Source organism: Anopheles funestus, unplaced genomic scaffold (assembly GCF_943734845.2).
Source record: "Anopheles funestus unplaced genomic scaffold, idAnoFuneDA-416_04 scaffold_32_ctg1, whole genome shotgun sequence".
NCBI lineage: Eukaryota > Metazoa > Arthropoda > Insecta > Diptera > Culicidae > Anopheles > Anopheles funestus.
The window spans coordinates 171,069-194,470 of NW_026045361.1; the positions used below are offsets into that span (position 1 = coordinate 171,069).

The 23,402-nt window shown below is 48.0% G+C and overlaps 1 long non-coding RNA gene across 1 annotated transcript in view; it reads right to left on the reverse strand.

Moving 5' to 3' along the window:
• Nucleotides 1–10,628: 10,628 nt before the first annotated feature.
• Nucleotides 10,629–23,402, reverse strand: part of LOC125774574 (uncharacterized) — a 122,213-nt gene continuing 109,439 nt past the window's right edge. The window contains exon 10 of the long non-coding RNA XR_007421058.1: nt 10,629–12,059. This is a non-coding gene — a long non-coding RNA (uncharacterized LOC125774574). The remainder of the gene's footprint in view (nt 12,060–23,402) is intronic.

A 23,402-nucleotide genomic window follows, 5' to 3' on the forward strand; every position in this document is an offset into this window, starting at 1 on the left:
AAGACACCTTAGCCAAGACACATTAGCCAAGACGCCTTAGCCGAGACACATTAGCCAAGACACCTTAGCCAAGACACCTTAGCCAAGACACCTTAGCCAAGGCACCTTAGCCAAGACACATTAGCCAAGACACCTTAGCCAAGACACCTTAGCCAAGACACCTTAGCCAAGACACCTTAGCCAAGACACATTAGCCAAGACACCTTAGCCAAGACACCTTAGCCAAGACACCTTAGCCAAGACACCTTAGCCAAGACACATTAGCCAAGACACATTAGCCAAGACACCTTAGCCAAGACACATTAGCCAAGACACCTTAGCCGAGACACCTTAGCCAAGACACCTTAGCCAAGACACCTTAGCCAAGACACATTAGCCAAGACACCTTAGCCAAGACACCTTAGCCGAGACACATTAGCCAAGACACATTAGCCAAGACACCTTAGCCAAGACACCTTAGCCAAGACACATTAGCCAAGACACATTAGCCAAGACACCTTAGCCGAGACACATTAGCCAAGACACCTTAGCCAAGACACCTAAGCCAAGACACCTTAGCCAAGACACATTAGCCAAGACACCTTAGCCAAGACACCTTAGCCAAGACACATTAGCCAAGACACCTTAGCCAAGACACCTTAGCCAAGACACTTTAGCCAAGACACATTAGCCAAGACACCTTAGCCGAGACACATTAGCCAAGACACCTTAGCCAAGACACCTTAGCCGAGACACATTAGCCAATACACCTTAGCCAAGACCCCTAAGCCAAGACACCTTAGCCAAGACACATTAGCCAAGACACCTTAGCCAAGACACCTTAGCCAAGACACCTTAGCCAAGACACCTTAGCCAAGACACCTTAGCCAAGACACCTTAGCCAAGACACATTAGCCAAGACACATTAGCCAAGACACCTTAGCCGAGACACATTAGCCAAGACACCTTAGCCAAGACACCTAAGCCAAGACACCTTAGCCAAGACACATTAGCCAAGACACCTTAGCCAAGACACCTTAGCCAAGACACCTTAGCCAAGACACCTTAGCCAAGACACCTTAGCCAAGACACCTTAACCGAAACACATTAGCCAAGACACCTTAGCCAAGACACCTTAGCCAAGACACCTTAGCCAAGACACCTTAGCCAAGACACTTTAGCCAAGACACATTAGCCAAGACACCTTAGCCGAGACACATTAGCCAAGACACCTTAGCCAAGACACCTTAGCCAAGACACCTTAGCCAAGACACCTTAGCCAAGACACCTTAGCCAAGACACATTAGCCAAGACACCTTAGCCAAGACACATTAGCCAAGACACATTAGCCAAGACACCTTAGCCAAGACACTTTAGCCGAGACACCTTAGCCAAGACACCTTAGCCAAGACACATTAGCCAAGACACCTTAGCCGAGACACATTAGCCAAGACACCTTAGCCAAGACACCTTAGCCAAGACACTTTAGCCGAGACACATTAGCCAAGACACATTAGCCAAGACACCTTAGCCAAGACACCTTAGCCAAGACACCTTAGCCAAGACACCTTAGCCAAGACACATTAGCCAAGACACCTTAGCCAAGACACCTTAGCCAAGACACATTAGCCAAGACACCTTAGCCAAGACACCTTAGCCAAGACACCTTAGCCAAGACACATTAGCCAAGACACCTTAGCCGAGACACATTAGCCAAGACACCTTAGCCAAGACACATTAGCCAAGACACCTTAGCCAAGACACCTTAGCCAAGACACCTTAGCCGAGACACATAAGCCAAGACACATTAGCCAAGACACATTAGCCAAGACACCTTAGCCAAGACACATTAGCCAAGACGCCTTAGCCGAGACACATTAGCCAAGACACCTTAGCCAAGACACCTTAGCCAAGACACCTTAGCCAAGGCACATTAGCCAAGACACATTATCCAAGACACCTTAGCCAAGACACCTTAGCCAAGACACCTTAGCCAAGACACCTTAGCCAAGACACATTAGCCAAGACACCTTAGCCAAGACACCTTAGCCAAGACACCTTAGCCAAGACACCTTAGCCAAGACACATTAGCCAAGACACATTAGCCAAGACACCTTAGCCAAGACACATTAGCCAAGACACCTTAGCCGAGACACCTTAGCCAAGACACCTTAGCCAAGACACCTTAGCCAAGACACATTAGCCAAGACACCTTAGCCAAGACACCTTAGCCGAGACACATTAGCCAAGACACATTAGCCAAGACACCTTAGCCAAGACACCTTAGCCAAGACACATTAGCCAAGACACATTAGCCAAGACACCTTAGCCGAGACACATTAGCCAAGACACCTTAGCCAAGACACCTAAGCCAAGACACCTTAGCCAAGACACATTAGCCAAGACACCTTAGCCAAGACACCTTAGCCAAGACACATTAGCCAAGACACCTTAGCCAAGACACCTTAGCCAAGACACTTTAGCCAAGACACATTAGCCAAGACACCTTAGCCGAGACACATTAGCCAAGACACCTTAGCCAAGACACCTTAGCCGAGACACGTTAGCCAATACACCTTAGCCAAGACACCTAAGCCAAGACACCTTAGCCAAGACACATTAGCCAAGACACCTTAGCCAAGACACCTTAGCCAAGACACCTTATCCAAGACACCTTAGCCAAGACACCTTAGCCAAGACACCTTAGCCAAGACACATTAGCCAAGACACATTAGCCAAGACACCTTAGCCGAGACACATTAGCCAAGACACCTTAGCCAAGACACCTAAGCCAAGACACCTTAGCCAAGACACATTAGCCAAGACACCTTAGCCAAGACACCTTAGCCAAGACACATTAGCCAAGACACCTTAGCCAAGACACCTTAGCCAAGACACCTTAGCCAAGACACCTTAGCCAAGACACCTTAGCCAAGACACATTAGCCAAGACACATTAGCCAAGACACCTTAGCCGAGACACATTAGCCAAGACACCTTAGCCAAGACACCTTAGCCGAGACACATTAGCCAAGACACCTTAGCCAAGACACCTTAGCCAAGACACTTTAGCCGAGACACATTAGCCAAGACACATTAGCCAAGACACCTTAGCCAAGACACCTTAGCCAAGACACCTTAGCCAAGACACCTTAGCCAAGACACATTAGCCAAGACACCTTAGCCAAGACACCTTAGCCAAGACACATTAGCCAAGACACCTTAGCCAAGACACATTAGCCGAGACACATTAGCCAAGACACCTTAGCCAAGACACCTTAGCCAAGACACATTAGCCGAGACACCTTAGCCAAGACACCTTAGCCAAGACACCTTAGCCGAGACACATTAGCCAAGACACCTTAGAAAAGACACTTTAGCCAAGACACATTAGCCAAGACACCTTAGCCAAGACACCTTATCCAAGACACCTTAGCCAAGACACCTTAGCCAAGACACATTAGCCAAGACACATTAGCCGAGACACATTAGCCAAGACACCTTAGCCAAGACACCTTAGCCAAGACACATTAGCCGAGACACCTTAGCCAAGACACCTTAGCCAAGACACCTAAGCCGAGACACATTAGCCAAGACACCTTAGCCAAGACACTTTAGCCAAGACACATTAGCCAAGCCACTTTAGCCAAGACACATTAGCCGAGACACCTTAGCCAAGACACCTTAGCCAAGACACCTTAGCCAAGACACATTAGCCGAGACACCTTAGCCAAGACACATTAGCCAAGACACCTTAGCCGAGACACATTAGCCAAGACACCTTAGCCAAGACACCTTAGCCAAGACACTTTAGCCGAGACACATTAGCCAAGACACATTAGCCAAGACACCTTAGCCAAGACACCTTAGCCAAGACACCTTAGCCAAGACACCTTAGCCAAGACACATTAGCCAAGACACCTTAGCCAAGACACCTTAGCCAAGACACATTAGCCAAGACACCTTAGCCAAGACACCTTAGCCAAGACACCTTAGCCAAGACACATTAGCCAAGACACCTTAGCCGAGACACATTAGCCAAGACACCTTAGCCAAGACACATTAGCCAAGACACCTTAGCCAAGACACCTTAGCCAAGACACCTTAGCCGAGACACATTAGCCAAGACACATTAGCCAAGACACATTAGCCAAGACACCTTAGCCAAGACACATTAGCCAAGACGCCTTAGCCGAGACACATTAGCCAAGACACCTTAGCCAAGACACCTTAGCCAAGACACCTTAGCCAAGGCACCTTAGCCAAGACACATTAGCCAAGACACCTTAGCCAAGACACCTTAGCCAAGACACCTTAGCCAAGACACCTTAGCCAAGACACATTAGCCAAGACACCTTAGCCAAGACACCTTAGCCAAGACACCTTAGCCAAGACACCTTAGCCAAGACACATTAGCCAAGACACATTAGCCAAGACACCTTAGCCAAGACACATTAGCCAAGACACCTTAGCCGAGACACCTTAGCCAAGACACCTTAGCCAAGACACCTTAGCCAAGACACATTAGCCAAGACACCTTAGCCAAGACACCTTAGCCGAGACACATTAGCCAAGACACATTAGCCAAGACACCTTAGCCAAGACACCTTAGCCAAGACACATTAGCCAAGACACATTAGCCAAGACACCTTAGCCGAGACACATTAGCCAAGACACCTTAGCCAAGACACCTAAGCCAAGACACCTTAGCCAAGACACATTAGCCAAGACACCTTAGCCAAGACACCTTAGCCAAGACACATTAGCCAAGACACCTTAGCCAAGACACCTTAGCCAAGACACTTTAGCCAAGACACATTAGCCAAGACACCTTAGCCGAGACACATTAGCCAAGACACCTTAGCCAAGACACCTTAGCCGAGACACATTAGCCAATACACCTTAGCCAAGACCCCTAAGCCAAGACACCTTAGCCAAGACACATTAGCCAAGACACCTTAGCCAAGACACCTTAGCCAAGACACCTTAGCCAAGACACCTTAGCCAAGACACCTTAGCCAAGACACCTTAGCCAAGACACATTAGCCAAGACACATTAGCCAAGACACCTTAGCCGAGACACATTAGCCAAGACACCTTAGCCAAGACACCTAAGCCAAGACACCTTAGCCAAGACACATTAGCCAAGACACCTTAGCCAAGACACCTTAGCCAAGACACCTTAGCCAAGACACCTTAGCCAAGACACCTTAGCCAAGACACCTTAACCGAAACACATTAGCCAAGACACCTTAGCCAAGACACCTTAGCCAAGACACCTTAGCCAAGACACCTTAGCCAAGACACTTTAGCCAAGACACATTAGCCAAGACACCTTAGCCGAGACACATTAGCCACGACACCTTAGCCAAGACACCTTAGCCAAGACACATTAGCCAAGACACCTTAGCCGAGACACATTAGCCAAGACACTTTAGCCAAGACACCTTAGCCGAGACACATAAGCCAAGACACCTTAGCCAAGACACCTTAGCCAAGACACCTTAGCCAAGACACCTTAGCCAAGACACTTTAGCCGAGACACATTAGCCAAGACACATTAGCCAAGACACCTTAGCCAAGACACTTTAGCCGAGACACATTAGCCAAGACACATTAGCCAAGACACCTTAGCCAAGACACCTTAGCCAAGACACCTTAGCCAAGACACCTTAGCCGAGACACATTAGCCAAGACACCTTAGCCAAGACACCTTAGCCAAGACACATTAGCCAAGACACCTTAGCCAAGACACCTTAGCCAAGACACCTTAGCCAAGACACATTAGCCAAGACACCTTAGCCGAGACACATTAGCCAAGACACCTTAGCCAAGACACATTAGCCAAGACACCTTAGCCAAGACACCTTAGCCGAGACACATTAGCCAAGACACATTAGCCAAGACACATTAGCCAAGACACCTTAGCCAAGACACCTTAGCCGAGACACATTAGCCAAGACACCTTAGCCAAGACACCTTAGCCAAGACACCTTAGCCAAGACACATTAGCCAAGACACTTTAGCCAAGACACCTTAGCCAAGACACCTTAGCCAAGACACTTTAGCCGAGACACCTTAGCCAAGACACCTTAGCCAAGACACCTTAGCCAAGACACCTTAGCCAAGACACCTTAGCCAAGACACCTTAGCCAAGACACATTAGCCAAGACACCTTAGCCAAGACACCTTAGCCAAGACACTTTAGCCGAGACACATTAGCCAAGACACCTTAGCCAAAATACATTAGCCAAGACACCTTAGCTAAGACACCTTAGCCAAGACACATTAGCCAAGACACCGTAGCCAAGACACCTTAGCCAAGACACATTAGCCGAGACACATTAGCCAAGACACCTTAGCCAAGACACTTTAGCCAAGACACATTAGCCAAGACACCTTAGCCAAGACACCTTAGCCGAGACACATTAGCCAAGACACCTTAGCCAAGACACCTTAGCCAAGACACCTTAGCCAAGACACCTTAGCCAAGACACCTTAGCCAAGACACCTTAGCCAAGACACCTTAGCCAAGACACATTAGCCAAGACACCTTAGCCAAGACACCTTAGCCAAGACACCTTAGCCAAGACACCTTAGCCAAGACAAATTAGCCAAGACACATTAGCCAAGACACCTTAGCCAAGACACTTTAGCCGAGACACATTAGCCAAGACACCTTTGCCAAGACACTTTAGCCAAGACACCTTAGCCAAGACACCTTAGCCAAGACACCTTAGCCGAGACACATTAGCCAAGACACCTAAGCCAAGACACTTTAGCCAAGACACATTAGCCAAGACACCTTAGCCAAGACACCTTAGCCAAGACACCTTAGCCAAGACACCTTAGCCAAGACACATTAGCCAAGACACATTAGCCAAGACACATTAGCTAAGACACCTTAGCCAAGACACATTAGCCAAGACACCTTAGCCGAGACACATTAGCCAAGACACCTTAGCCAAGACACCTTAGCCAAGACACCTTAGCCAAGACACCTTAGCCAAGACACCTTAGCCAAGACACCTTAGCCAAGACACCTTAGCCAAGACCCTTTAGCCAAGACACATTAGCCAAGACACCTTAGCCGAGACACATTAGCCAAGACACCTTAGCCAAGACACATTAGCCAAGACACATTAGCCAAGACACCTTAGTCAAGACACATTAGCCAAGACACCTTAGCCAAGACACCTTAGCCAAGACACCTTAGCCGAGACACATTAGCCAAGACACCTTAGCCAAGACACCTTAGCCAAGACACCTTAGCCAAGACACCTTAGCCAAGACACCTTAGCCAAGACACATTAGCCAAGACACCTTAGCCAAGACACCTTAGCCAAGACACCTTAGCCAAGACACCTTAGCCAAGACACATTAGCCAAGACACATTAGCCAAGACACCTTAGCCAAGACACATTAGCCAAGACACCTTAGCCAAGACACCTTAGCCAAGACACCTTAGCCAAGACACCTTAGCCAAGACACATTAGCCAAGACACTTTAGCCAAGACACCTTAGCCAAGACACATTAGCCAAGACACCTTAGCCAAGACACTTTAGCCGAGACACATTAGCCAAGACACCTTTGCCAAGACACTTTAGCCAAGACACCTTAGCCAAGACACCTTAGCCAAGACACCTTAGCCGAGACACATTAGCCAAGACACCTAAGCCAAGACACTTTAGCCAAGACACATTAGCCAAGACACCTTAGCCAAGACACCTTAGCCAAGACACCTTAGCCAAGACACTTTAGCCGAGACACCTTAGCCAAGACACCTTAGCCAAGACACCTTAGCCAAGACACCTTAGCCAAGACACCTTAGCCAAGACACCTTAGCCAAGACACATTAGCCAAGACACCTTAGCCAAGACACCTTAGCCAAGACACCTTAGCCAAGACACCTTAGCCAAGACACATTAGCCAAGACACATTAGCCAAGACACCTTAGCCAAGACACATTAGCCAAGACACCTTAGCCGAGACACCTTAGCCAAGACACCTTAGCCAAGACACCTTAGCCAAGACACATTAGCCAAGACACCTTAGCCAAGACACCTTAGCCGAGACACATTAGCCAAGACACATTAGCCAAGACACCTTAGCCAAGACACCTTAGCCAAGACACATTAGCCAGGACACATTAGCCAAGACACCTTAGCCGAGACACATTAGCCAAGACACCTTAGCCAAGACACCTAAGCCAAGACACCTTAGCCAAGACACCTTAGCCAAGACACCTTAGCCAAGACACATTAGCCAAGACACCTTAGCCAAGACACCTTAGCCAAGACACCTTAGCCAAGACACCTTAGCCAAGACAAATTAGCCAAGACACATTAGCCAAGACACCTTAGCCAAGACACTTTAGCCAAGACACATTAGCCAAGACACCTTAGCCGAGACACATTAGCCAAGACACCTTAGCCAAGACACCTTAGCCGAGACACATTAGCCAATACACCTTAGCCAAGACACCTAAGCCAAGACACCTTAGCCAAGACACATTAGCCAAGACACCTTAGCCAAGACACCTTAGCCAAGACACCTTAGCCAAGACACCTTAGCCAAGACACCTTAGCCAAGACACCTTAGCCAAGACACATTAGCCAAGACACATTAGCCAAGACACCTTAGCCGAGACACATTAGCCAAGACACCTTAGCCAAGACACCTAAGCCAAGACACCTTAGCCAAGACACATTAGCCAAGACACCTTAGCCAAGACACCTTAGCCAAGACACCTTAGCCAAGACACCTTAGCCAAGACACCTTAGCCAAGACACCTTAACCGAAACACATTAGCCAAGACACCTTAGCCAAGACACCTTAGCCAAGACACCTTAGCCAAGACACTTTAGCCAAGACACATTAGCCAAGACACCTTAGCCGAGACACATTAGCCACGACACCTTAGCCAAGACACCTTAGCCAAGACACATTAGCCAAGACACCTTAGCCGAGACACATTAGCCAAGACACTTTAGCCAAGACACCTTAGCCGAGACACATAAGCCAAGACACCTTAGCCAAGACACCTTAGCCAAGACACCTTAGCCAAGACACCTTAGCCAGGACACTTTAGCCGAGACACATTAGCCAAGACACATTAGCCTAGACACCTTAGCCAAGACACTTTAGCCGAGACACATTAGCCAAGACACATTAGCCAAGACACCTTAGCCAAGACACCTTAGCCAAGACACCTTAGCCAAGACACCTTAGCCGAGACACATTAGCCAAGACACCTTAGCCAAGACACCTTAGCCAAGACACATTAGCCAAGACACCTTAGCCAAGACACCTTAGCCAAGACACCTTAGCCAAGACACATTAGCCAAGACACCTTAGCCGAGACACATTAGCCAAGACACCTTAGCCAAGACACATTAGCCAAGACACATTAGCCAAGACACCTTAGCCGAGACACATTAGCCAAGACACCTTAGCCAAGACACCTAAGCCAAGACACCTTAGCCAAGACACATTAGCCAAGACACCTTAGCCAAGACACCTTAGCCAAGACACCTTAGCCAAGACACCTTAGCCAAGACACCTTAGCCAAGACACCTTAACCGAAACACATTAGCCAAGACACCTTAGCCAAGACACCTTAGCCAAGACACCTTAGCCAAGACACCTTAGCCAAGACACTTTAGCCAAGACACATTAGCCAAGACACCTTAGCCGAGACACATTAGCCACGACACCTTAGCCAAGACACCTTAGCCAAGACACATTAGCCAAGACACCTTAGCCGAGACACATTAGCCAAGACACTTTAGCCAAGACACCTTAGCCGAGACACATAAGCCAAGACACCTTAGCCAAGACACCTTAGCCAAGACACCTTAGCCAAGACACCTTAGCCAAGACACTTTAGCCGAGACACATTAGCCAAGACACATTAGCCAAGACACCTTAGCCAAGACACTTTAGCCGAGACACATTAGCCAAGACACATTAGCCAAGACACCTTAGCCAAGACACCTTAGCCAAGACACCTTAGCCAAGACACCTTAGCCGAGACACATTAGCCAAGACACCTTAGCCAAGACACCTTAGCCAAGACACATTAGCCAAGACACCTTAGCCAAGACACCTTAGCCAAGACACCTTAGCCAAGACACATTAGCCAAGACACCTTAGCCGAGACACATTAGCCAAGACACCTTAGCCAAGACACATTAGCCAAGACACCTTAGCCAAGACACCTTAGCCGAGACACATTAGCCAAGACACATTAGCCAAGACACATTAGCCAAGACACCTTAGCCAAGACACCTTAGCCGAGACACATTAGCCAAGACACCTTAGCCAAGACACCTTAGCCAAGACACCTTAGCCAAGACACATTAGCCAAGACACTTTAGCCAAGACACCTTAGCCAAGACACCTTAGCCAAGACACTTTAGCCGAGACACCTTAGCCAAGACACCTTAGCCAAGACACCTTAGCCAAGACACATTAGCCAAGACACCTTAGCCAAGACACCTTAGCCAAGACACTTTAGCCGAGACACATTAGCCAAGACACCTTAGCCAAAATACATTAGCCAAGACACCTTAGCTAAGACACCTTAGCCAAGACACATTAGCCAAGACACCGTAGCCAAGACACCTTAGCCAAGACACATTAGCCGAGACACATTAGCCAAGACACCTTAGCCAAGACACTTTAGCCAAGACACATTAGCCAAGACACCTTAGCCAAGACACCTTAGCCGAGACACATTAGCCAAGACACCTTAGCCAAGACACCTTAGCCAAGACACCTTAGCCAAGACACCTTAGCCAAGACACCTTAGCCAAGACACCTTAGCCAAGACACCTTAGCCAAGACACATTAGCCAAGACACCTTAGCCAAGACACCTTAGCCAAGACACCTTAGCCAAGACACCTTAGCCAAGACAAATTAGCCAAGACACATTAGCCAAGACACCTTAGCCAAGACACTTTAGCCGAGACACATTAGCCAAGACACCTTTGCCAAGACACTTTAGCCAAGACACCTTAGCCAAGACACCTTAGCCAAGACACCTTAGCCGAGACACATTAGCCAAGACACCTAAGCCAAGACACTTTAGCCAAGACACATTAGCCAAGACACCTTAGCCAAGACACCTTAGCCAAGACACCTTAGCCAAGACACCTTAGCCAAGACACATTAGCCAAGACACATTAGCCAAGACACATTAGCTAAGACACCTTAGCCAAGACACATTAGCCAAGACACCTTAGCCGAGACACATTAGCCAAGACACCTTAGCCAAGACACCTTAGCCAAGACACCTTAGCCAAGACACCTTAGCCAAGACACCTTAGCCAAGACACCTTAGCCAAGACCCTTTAGCCAAGACACATTAGCCAAGACACCTTAGCCGAGACACATTAGCCAAGACACCTTAGCCAAGACACATTAGCCAAGACACATTAGCCAAGACACCTTAGCCAAGACACATTAGCCAAGACACCTTAGCCAAGACACTTTAGCCAAGACACTTTAGCCGAGACACATTAGCCAAGACACCTTAGCCAAGACACCTTTGCCAAGACACCTTAGAAAAGACACCTTAGCCAAGACACCTTAGCCAAGACACCTTAGCCAAGACACCTTAGCCAAGACACCTTAGCCAACACATTAGCCAAGACACCTTAGCCGAGACACATTAGCCAAGACACCTTAGCCAAGACACCTTAGCCAAGACACCTTAGCCAAGACACCTTAGCCAAGACACATTAGCCAAGACACCTTAGCCAAGACACCTTAGCCAAGACACCTTAGCCACGACACCTTAGCCAAGACACTTTAGCCAAGACACCTTAGCCAAGACACATTAGCCAAGACACATTAGCCAAGACACCTTAGCCAAGACACCTTAGCCAAGACACATTAGCCAAGACACCTTAGCCAAGACACCTTAGCCAAGACACCTTAGCCAAGACACATTAGCCAAGACACCTTAGCCAAGACACCTTAGCCAAGACACCTTAGCCAAGACACATTAGCCAAGACACCTTAGCCGAGACACATTAGCCAAGACACCTTAGCCAAGACACATCAGCCAAGACACCTTAGCCAAGACACCTTAGCCAAGACACCTTAGCCGAGACACATTAGCCAAGACACCTTAGCCAAGACACCTTAGCCAAGACACCTTAGCCAAGACACCTTAGCCAAGACACCTTAGCCAAGACACCTTAGCCAAGACACCTTAGAAAAGACACCTTAGCCAAGACACCTTAGCCAAGACACCTTAGCCAAGACACCTTAGCCAAGACACCTTAGCCAACACATTAGCCAAGACACCTTAGCCGAGACACATTAGCCAAGACACCTTAGCCAAGACACCTTAGCCAAGACACCTTAGCCAAGACACCTTAGCCAAGACACCTTAGCCAAGACACATTAGCCAAGACACTTTAGCCAAGACACCTTAGCCAAGACACCTTAGCCAAGACACTTTAGCCGAGACACCTTAGCCAAGACACATTAGCCAAGACACCTTAGCCAAGACACCTTAGCCAAGACACATTAGCCAAGACACCTTAGCCAAGACACATTAGCCAAGACACCTTAGCCAAGACACCTTAGCCAAGACACATTAGCCAAGACACCTTAGCCAAGACACATTAGCCAAGACACCTTAGCCAAGACACCTTAGCCAAGACACTTTAGCCGAGACACATTAGCCAAGACACCTTAGCCAAAATACATTAGCCAAGACACCTTAGCTAAGACACCTTAGCCAAGACACATTAGCCAAGACACCGTAGCCAAGACACCTTAGCCAAGACACATTAGCCGAGACACATTAGCCAAGACACCTTAGCCAAGACACTTTAGCCAAGACACATTAGCCAAGACACCTTAGCCAAGACACCTTAGCCGAGACACATTAGCCAAGACACCTTAGCCAAGACACCTTAGCCAAGACACCTTAGCCAAGACACCTTAGCCAAGACACCTTAGCCAAGACACCTTAGCCAAGACACCTTAGCCAAGACACATTAGCCAAGACACCTTAGCCAAGACACCTTAGCCAAGACACCTTAGCCAAGACACCTTAGCCAAGACACCTTAGCCAAGACAAATTAGCCAAGACACATTAGCCAAGACACCTTAGCCAAGACACCTTAGAAAAGACACCTTAGCCAAGACACCTTAGCCAAGACACCTTAGCCAAGACACCTTAGCCAAGACACCTTAGCCAACACATTAGCCAAGACACCTTAGCCGAGACACATTAGCCAAGACACCTTAGCCAAGACACCTTAGCCAAGACACCTTAGCCAAGACACCTTAGCCAAGAAACATTAGCCAAGACACCTTAGCCAAGACACCTTAGCCAAGACACCTTAGCCACGACACCTTAGCCAAGACACTTTAGCCAAGACACCTTAGCCAAGACACATTAGCCAAGACACATTAGCCAAGACACCTTAGCCAAGACACCTTAGCCAAGACACATTAGCCAAGACACCTTAGCCAAGACACCTTAGCCAAGACACCTTAGCCAAGACACATTAGCCAAGACACCTTAGCCGAGACACATTAGCCAAGACACCTTAGCCAAGACACATTAGCCAAGACACCTTAGCCAAGACACCTTAGCCAAGACACCTTAGCCGAGACACATTAGCCAAGACACCTTAGCCAAGACACCTTAGCCAAGACACCTTAGCCAAGACACCTTAGCCAAGACACCTTAGAAAAGACACCTTAGCCAAGACACCTTAGCCAAGACACCTTAGCCAAGACACCTTAGCCAAGACACCTTAGCCAACACATTAGCCAAGACACCTTAGCCGAGACACATTAGCCAAGACACCTTAGCCAAGACACCTTAGCCAAGACACCTTAGCCAAGACACCTTAGCCAAGACACATTAGCCAAGACACCTTAGCCAAGACACCTTAGCCAAGACACCTTAGCCACGACACCTTAGCCAAGACACTTTAGCCAAGACACCTTAGCCAAGACACATTAGCCAAGACACATTAGCCAAGACACCTTAGCCAAGACACCTTAGCCAAGACACCTTAGCCAAGACACCTTAGCCAAGACACCTTAGCCAAGACACCTTAGCCAAGACACCTTAGCCATGACACTTTAACCAAGACACATTAGCCAATACACCTTAGCCAAGACACCTTAGCCGAGACACCTTAGCCGAGACACATTAGCCAAGACACCTTAGCCAAGACACCTTAGCCGAGACACATTAGCCAAGACACCTAAGCCAAGACACCTTAGCCGAGACACATTAGCCAAGACACCTAAGCCAAGACACTTTAGCCAAGACACATTAGCCAAGACACCTTAGCCAAGACACCTTAGCCAAGACACCTTAGCCAAGACACCTTAGCCAAGACACCTTAGCCAAGACACCTTAGCCGAGACACATTAGCCAAGACACCTAAGCCAAGACACTTTAGCCAAGACACATTAGCCAAGACACCTTAGCCAAGACACCTTAGCCAAGACACCTTAGCCAAGACACATTAGCCAAGACACATTAGCCAAGACACATTAGCCAAGACACCTTAGCCAAGACACATTAGCCAAGACACCTTAGCCGAGACACATTAGCCAAGACACCTTAGCCAAGACACCTTAGCCAAGACCCTTTAGCCAAGGCACATTAGCCAAGACACCTTAGCCGAGACACATTAGCCAAGACACCTTAGCCAAGACACCTTAGCCAAGACACATTAGCCAAGACACATTAGCCAAGACACCTTAGCCAAGACACCTTAGCCAAGACACATTAGCCAAGACACATTAGCCAAGACACCTTAGCCAAGACACATTAGCCAAGACACCTTAGCCGAGACACATTAGCCAAGACACCTTAGCCAAGACACCTTAGCCAAGACACCTTAGCCAAGACACCTTAGCCAAGACACCTTAGCCAAGACCCTTTAGCCAAGACACATTAGCCAAGACACCTCAGCCGAGACACATTAGCCAAGACACCTTAGCCAAGACACATTAGCCAAGACACATTAGCCAAGACACCTTAGCCAAGACACATTAGCCAAGACACCTTAGCCAAGACACCTTAACCAAGACACCTTAGCCAAGACACATTAGCCAAGACACATTAGCCAAGACACCTTAGCCAAGACACTTTAGCCGAGACACCTTAGCCAAGACACCTTAGCCAAGACACCTTAGCCAAGACACCTTAGCCAAGACACCTTAGCCGAGACACATTAGCCAAGACACCTTAGCCAAGACACCTTAGCCAAGACACCTTAGAAAAGACACCTTAGCCAAGACACCTTAGCCAAGACACCTTAGCCAAGACACCTTAGCCAAGACACCTTAGCCAAGACACCTTAGCCAAGACACCTTAGCCGAGACACATTAGCCAAGACACCTTAGCCAAGACACCTTAGCCAAGACACCTTAGCCAAGACACATTAGCCAAGACACCTTAGCCAAGACACCTTAGCCAAGACACCTTAGCCACGACACCTTAGCCAAGACACTTTAGCCAAGACACCTTAGCCAAGACACATTAGCCAAGACACATTAGCCAAGACACCTTAGCCAAGACACCTTAGCCAAGACACATTAGCCAAGACACCTTAGCCAAGACACATTAGCCAAGACACCTCAGCCGAGACACATTAGCCAAGACACCTTAGCCAAGACACATTAGCCAAGACACATTAGCCAAGACACCTTAGCCAAGACACATTAGCCAAGACACCTTAGCCGAGACACATTAGCCAAGACACCTTAGCCAAGACACATTAGCCAAGACACCTTAGCCAAGACACCTTAGCCAAGACACCTTAGCCGAGACACATTAGCCAAGACACCTTAGCCAAGACACCTTAGCCAAGACACCTTAGCCAAGACACCTTAGCCAAGACACCTTAGAAAAGACACCTTAGCCAAGACACCTTAGCCAAGACACCTTAGCCAGGACACCTTAGCCAAGACACCTTAGCCAACACATTAGCCAAGACACCTTAGCCAAGACACTTTAGCCAAGACACCTTAGCCGAGACACCTTAGCCAAGACACCTTAGCCAAGACACCTTAGCCAAGACACATTAGCCAAGACACCTTAGCCAAGACACCTTAGCCAAGACACCTTAGCCACGACACCTTAGCCAAGACACTTTAGCCAAGACACCTTAGCCAAGACACATTAGCCAAGACACATTAGCCAAGACACCTTAGCCAAGACACCTTAGCCAAGACACATTAGCCAAGACACCTTAGCCAAGACACCTTAGCCAAGACACCTTAGCCAAGACACCTTAGCCAAGACACTTTAACCAAAACACATTAGCCAATACACCTTAGCCAAGACACCTTAGCCGAGACACCTTAGCCGAGACACATTAGCCAAGACACCTTAGCCAAGACACCTTAGCCGAGACACATTAGCCAAGACACCTAAGCCAAGACACCTTAGCCGAGACACATTAGCCAAGACACCTAAGCCAAGACACTTTAGCCAAGACACATTAGCCAAGACACATTAGCCAAGACACCTTAGCCAAGACACATTAGCCAAGACACATTAGCCAAGACACATTAGGAAAGACACCTTAGCCAAGACACATTAGCCAAGACACCTTAGCCGAGACACATTAGCCAAGACACCTTAGCCGAGACACATTAGCCAAGACACATTAGCCAAGACACATTAGCCAAGACACATTAGCCAAGACACATTAGCCAAGACACCTTAGCCAAGACACCTTAGCCAAGACACATTAGCCAAGACACATTAGCCAAGACACCTTAGCCAAGACACCTTAGCCAAGACACATTAGCCAAGACACCTTAGCCAAGACACATTAGCCAAGACACATTAGCCAAGACACATTAGCCAAGACACCTTAGCCAAGACACATTAGCCAAGACACATTAGCCAAGACACATTAGCCAAGACACCTTAGCCAAGACACCTTAGCCAAGACACATTAGCCAAGACACATTAGCCAAGACACCTTAGCCAAGACACCTTAGCCAAGACACATTAGCCAAGACACCTTAGCCGAGACACATTAGCCAAGACACCTAAGCCAAGACACTTTAGCCAAGACACATTAGCCAAGACACCTTAGCCAAGACACCTTAGCCAAGACACCTTAGCCAAGACACCTTAGCCGAGACACATTAGCCAAGACACCTTAGCCAAGACACCTTAGCCAAGACACCTTAGAAAAGACACCTTAGCCAAGACACCTTAGCCAAGACACCTTAGCCAAGACACCTTAGCCAAGACACCTTAGCCAAGACACCTTAGCCAAGACACCTTAGCCGAGACACATTAGCCAAGACACCTTAGCCAAGACACCTTAGCCAAGACACCTTAGCCAAGACACATTAGCCAAGACACCTTAGCCAAGACACCTTAGCCAAGACACCTTAGCCACGACACCTTAGCCAAGACACTTTAGCCAAGACACCTTAGCCAAGACACATTAGCCAAGACACATTAGCCAAGACACCTTAGCCAAGACACCTTAGCCAAGACACATTAGCCAAGACACCTTAGCCAAGACACATTAGCCAAGACACCTCAGCCGAGACACATTAGCCAAGACACCTTAGCCAAGACACATTAGCCAAGACACATTAGCCAAGACACCTTAGCCAAGACACATTAGCCAAGACACCTTAGCCGAGACACATTAGCCAAGACACCTTAGCCAAGACACATTAGCCAAGACACCTTAGCCAAGACACCTTAGCCAAGACACCTTAGCCGAGACACATTAGCCAAGACACCTTAGCCAAGACACCTTAGCCAAGACACCTTAGCCAAGACACCTTAGCCAAGACACCTTAGAAAAGACACCTTAGCCAAGACACCTTAGCCAAGACACCTTAGCCAGGACACCTTAGCCAAGACACCTTAGCCAACACATTAGCCAAGACACCTTAGCCGAGACACATTAGCCAAGACACCTTAGCCAAGACACCTTAGCCAAGACACCTTAGCCAAGACAACTTAGCCAAGACACATTAGCCAAGACACCTTAGCCAAGACACCTTAGCCAAGACACCTTAGCCACGACACCTTAGCCAAGACACTTTAGCCAAGACACCTTAGCCAAGACACATTAGCCAAGACACATTAGCCAAGACACCTTAGCCAAGACACCTTAGCCAAGACACATTAGCCAAGACACCTTAGCCAAGACACCTTAGCCAAGACACCTTAGCCAAGACACCTTAGCCAAGACACTTTAACCAAAACACATTAGCCAATACACCTTAGCCAAGACACCTTAGCCGAGACACCTTAGCCGAGACACATTAGCCAAGACACCTTAGCCAAGACACCTTAGCCGAGACACATTAGCCAAGACACCTAAGCCAAGACACCTTAGCCGAGACACATTAGCCAAGACACCTAAGCCAAGACACTTTAGCCAAGACACATTAGCCAAGACACATTAGCCAAGACACCTTAGCCAAGACACATTAGCCAAGACACATTAGCCAAGACACATTAGCCAAGACACCTTAGCCAAGACACATTAGCCAAGACACCTTAGCCGAGACACATTAGCCAAGACACCTTAGCCGAGACACATTAGCCAAGACACCTTAGCTTAGACACCTTAGCCAAGACACATTAGCCAAGACACCGTAGCCAAGACACCTTAGCCAAGACACATTAGCCGAGACACATTAGCCAAGACACCTTAGCCAAGACACCTTAGCCAAGACACCTTAGCCGAGACACATTAGCCAAGACACCTTAGAAAAGACACTTTAGCCAAGACACATTAGCCAAGACACCTTAGCCAAGACACCTTAGCCGAGACACATTAGCCAAGACACCTTAGCCAAGACACCTTAGCCAAGACACCTTAGCCAAGACACCTTAGCCAAGACACTTTAACCAAGACACATTAGCCAATACACCTTAGCCAAGACACCTTAGCCGAGACACCTTAGCCAAGACACCTTAGCCAAGACACCTTAGCCAAGACACCTTAGCCGAGACACCTTAGCCAAGACACCTTAGCCAAGACACCTTAGCCAAGACACTTTAGCCGAGACACATTAGCCAAGACACCTTAGCCAAGACACTTTAGCCAAGACACCTTAGCCAAGACACTTTAACCAAGTCACCTTAGCCAAGACACCTTAGCCAAGACACATTAGCCGAGACACATAAGCCAAGACACCTTAGCCAAGACACCTTAGCCAAGACACCTTAGCCAAGACACATTAGCCAAGACACCTTAGCCAAGACACCTAAGCCAAGACACTTTAGCCAAGGCACATTAGCCAAGACACCTTAGCCAAGACACCTTAGCCAAGACACATTAGCCAAGACACATTAGCCAAGACACATTAGCCAAGACACCTTAGCCGAGACACATTAGCCAAGACACCTTAGCCAAGACACCTTAGCCAAGACACCTTAGCCAAGACACCTTAGCCAAGACACCTTAGCCAAGACACATTAACCAAGACACATTAGCCAAGACACCTTAGCCAAGACACCTTAGCCAAGACACATTAGCCAAGACACATTAGCCAAGACACCTTAGCCAAGTCACCTTAGCCAAGACACATTAGCCGAGACACATTAGCCAAGACACCTTAGCCAAGACACCTTAGCCAAGACACCTTAGCCGAGACACCTTAGCCAAGACACCTAAGCCAAGACACCTTAGCCAAGACACCTTAGCCAACACATTTGCCGAGACACATTAGCCAAGACACCTTAGCCGAGACACATTAGCCAAGACACCTTAGCTAAGACACCTTAGCCAAGACACATTAGCCAAGACACCTTAGCCAAGACACCTTAGCCAAGACACATTAGCCGAGACACATTAGCCAAGACACATTAGCCAAGACACCTTAGCCAAAACACATTAGCCAAGACACCTTAGCCGAGACACCTTAGCCAAGACACTTTAGCCAAGACACATTAGCCAAGACACCTTAGCCAAGACACCTTAGCCGAGACACATTAGCCAAGACACCTTAGCCAAGACACCTTAGCCAAGACACCTTAGCCAAGACACCTTAGCCAAGACACCTTAGCCAAGACACCTTAGCCAAGACACATTAGCCAAGACACTTTAGCCAAGACACCTTAGCCAAGACACCTTAGCCAAGACACCTTAGCCAAGACACCTTAGCCAAGACACTTTAACCAAGACACATTACCCAATACACCTTAGCCAAGACACCTTAGCCGAGACACCTTAGCCGAGACACATTAGCCAAGACACCTTAGCCAAGACACCTTAGCCGAGACACCTTAGCCGAGACACATTAGCCAAGACACCTTAGCCAAGACACCTTAGCCGAGACACATTAGCCAAGACACCTAAGCCAAGACACCTTAGCCGAGACACATTAGCCAAGACACCTAAGCCAAGACACTTTAGCCAAGACACATTAGCCAAGACACCTTAGCCAAGACACATTAGCCAAGACACTTTAGCCAAGACACCTTAGCCAAGACACCTTAGCCAAGACACCTTAGCCGAGACACATTAGCCAAGACACATTAGCCAGGACACCTTAGCCAAGACACCTTAGCCAAGACACCTTAGCCAAGACACCTTAGCCAAGACACTTTAGCCAAGACACATTAGCCAAGACACCTTAGCCAAGACACCTTAGCCAAGACACATTAGCCAAGACACCTTAGCCAAGACACCTTAGCCAAGACACATTAGCCAAGACACCTTAGCCGAGACACATTAGCCAAGACACCTTAGCCAAGACACCTTAGCCAAGAAACCTTAGCCAAGACACCTTAGCCAAGACACTTTAACCAAGACACATTAGCCAATACACCTTAGCCAAGACACCTTAGCCGAGACACCTTAGCCGAGACACATTAGCCAAGACACCTTAGCCAAGACACCTTAGCCGAGACACATTAGCCAAGACACCTAAGCCAAGACACCTTAGCCGAGACACATTAGCAAAGACACCTAAGCCAAGACACTTTAGCCAAGACACATTAGCCAAGACACCTTAGCCAAGACACCTTAGCCAAGACACCTTAGCCAAGACACCTTAGCCAAGACACATTAGCCAAGACACATTAGCCAAGACACATTAGCCAAGACACCTTAGCCAAGACACCTTAGCCACGACACCTTAGCCAAGACACTTTAGCCAAGACACCTTAGCCGAGACACATTAGCCAAGACACCTTAGCTAAGACACCTTAGCCAAGACACATTAGCCAAGACACCGTAGCCAAGACACCATAGCCAAGACACATTAGCCGAGACACATTAGCCAAGACACCTTAGCCAAGACACTTTAGCCAAGACACATTAGCCAAGACACCTTAGCCAAGACACCTTAGCCGAGACACATTAGCCAAGACACCTTAGCCAAGACACCTTAGCCAAGACACCTTAGCCAAGACACCTTAGCCAAGACACCTTAGCCAAGACACCTTAGCCAAGACACCTTAGCCAAGACACCTTGGCCAAGACACCTTAGCCAAGACACCTTAGCCAAGACACCTTAGCCAAGACACCTTAGCCAAGACACCTTAGCCAAGACACTTTAGCCGAGACACTTTAGCCAAGACACCTTAGCCAAGACACTTTAGCCAAGACACCTTAGCCAAGACACCTTAGCCAAGACACCTTAGCCGAGACACATTAGCCAAGACACCTAAGCCAAGACACTTTAGCCAAGACACATTAGCCAAGACACCTTAGCCAAGACACCTTAGCCAAGACACCTTAGCCAAGACACATTAGCCAAGACACATTAGCCAAGACACATTAGCCAAGACACATTAGCCAAGACACATTAGCCAAGACACCTTAGCCGAGACACATTAGCCAAGACACCTTAGCCAAGACACCTTAGCCAAGACACCTTAGCCAAGACACCTTAGCCAAGACACTTTAACCAAGACACATTAGCCAATACACCTTAGCCAAGACACCTTAGCCAAGACCCTTTAGCCAAGACACATTAGCCAAGACACTTTAGCCGAGACACATTAGCCAAGACACCTTAGCCAAGACACATTTGCCAAGACACATTAGCCAAGACACCTTAGCCAAGACACATTAGCCAAGACACCTTAGCCAAGACACCTTAGCCAAGACACCTTAGCCAAGACACATTAGCCAAGACACATTAGCCAAGACACCTTAGCCAAGACACCTTAGCCAAGACACCTTAGCCAAGACACCTTAGCCAAGACACCTTAGCCAAGACACATTAGCCAAGACACCTTAGCCAAGACACCTTAGCCGAGACACCTTAGCCAAGACACCTTAGCCAAGACACCTTAGCCAAGACACCTTAGCCAAGACACATTAGCCAAGACACCTTAGCCGAGACACCTTAGCCGAGACACCTTAGCCAAGACACCTTAGCCAAGACACATTAGCCAAGACACCTTAGCCAAGACACATTAGCCAAGACACCTTAGCCAAGACACATTAGCCAAGACACCTTAGCCAAGACACATTAGCCAAGACACCTTAGCCAAGACACATTAGCCAAGACACTTTATCCAAGACACCTTAGCCAAGACACCTTAGTCAAGACACTTTAGCCAAGACACCTTAGCCGAGACACCTTAGCCAAGACACTTTAGCCAAGACACCTTAGCCAAGACACCTTAGCCAAGACACCTTAGCCGAGACACATTAGCCAAGACACCTTAGCCAGGACACCTTAGCCAAGACACCTTAGCCAAGACACCTTAGCCAAGACACCTTAGCCAAGACACTTTAGCCAAGACACATTAGCCAAGACACCTTAGCCAAGACACCTTAGCCAAGACACATTAGCCAAGACACCTTAGCCAAGACACATTAGCCAAGACACCTTAGCCGAGACACATTAGCCAAGACACCTTAGCCAAGACACCTTAGCCAAGACACCTTAGCCAAGACACCTTAGCCAAGACACTTTAACCAAGACACATTAGCCAATACACCTTAGCCAAGACACCTTAGCCGAGACACCTTAGCCGAGACACATTAGCCAAGACACCTTAGCCAAGACACCTTAGCCGAGACACATTAGCCAAGACACCTAAGCCAAGACACTTTAGCCAAGACACATTAGCCAAGACATCTTAGCCAAGACACCTTAGCCAAGACACCTTAGCCGAGACACATTAGCCAAGACACCTTAGCCAAGACACCTTAGCCAAGACACCTTAGCCAAGACACCTAAGCCAAGACACTTTAGCCAAGACACATTAGCCAAGACACCTTAGCCAAGACACCTTAGCCAAGACACCTTAGCCAAGACACATTAGCCGTGACACATTAGCCAAGACACATTAGCCAAGACACCTTAGCCAAGACACCTTAGCCAAGACACATTAGCCAAGACACCTTAGCCAAGACACATTAGCCAAGACACCTTTGCCGAGACACATTAGCCAAGACACCTTAGCCAAGACACA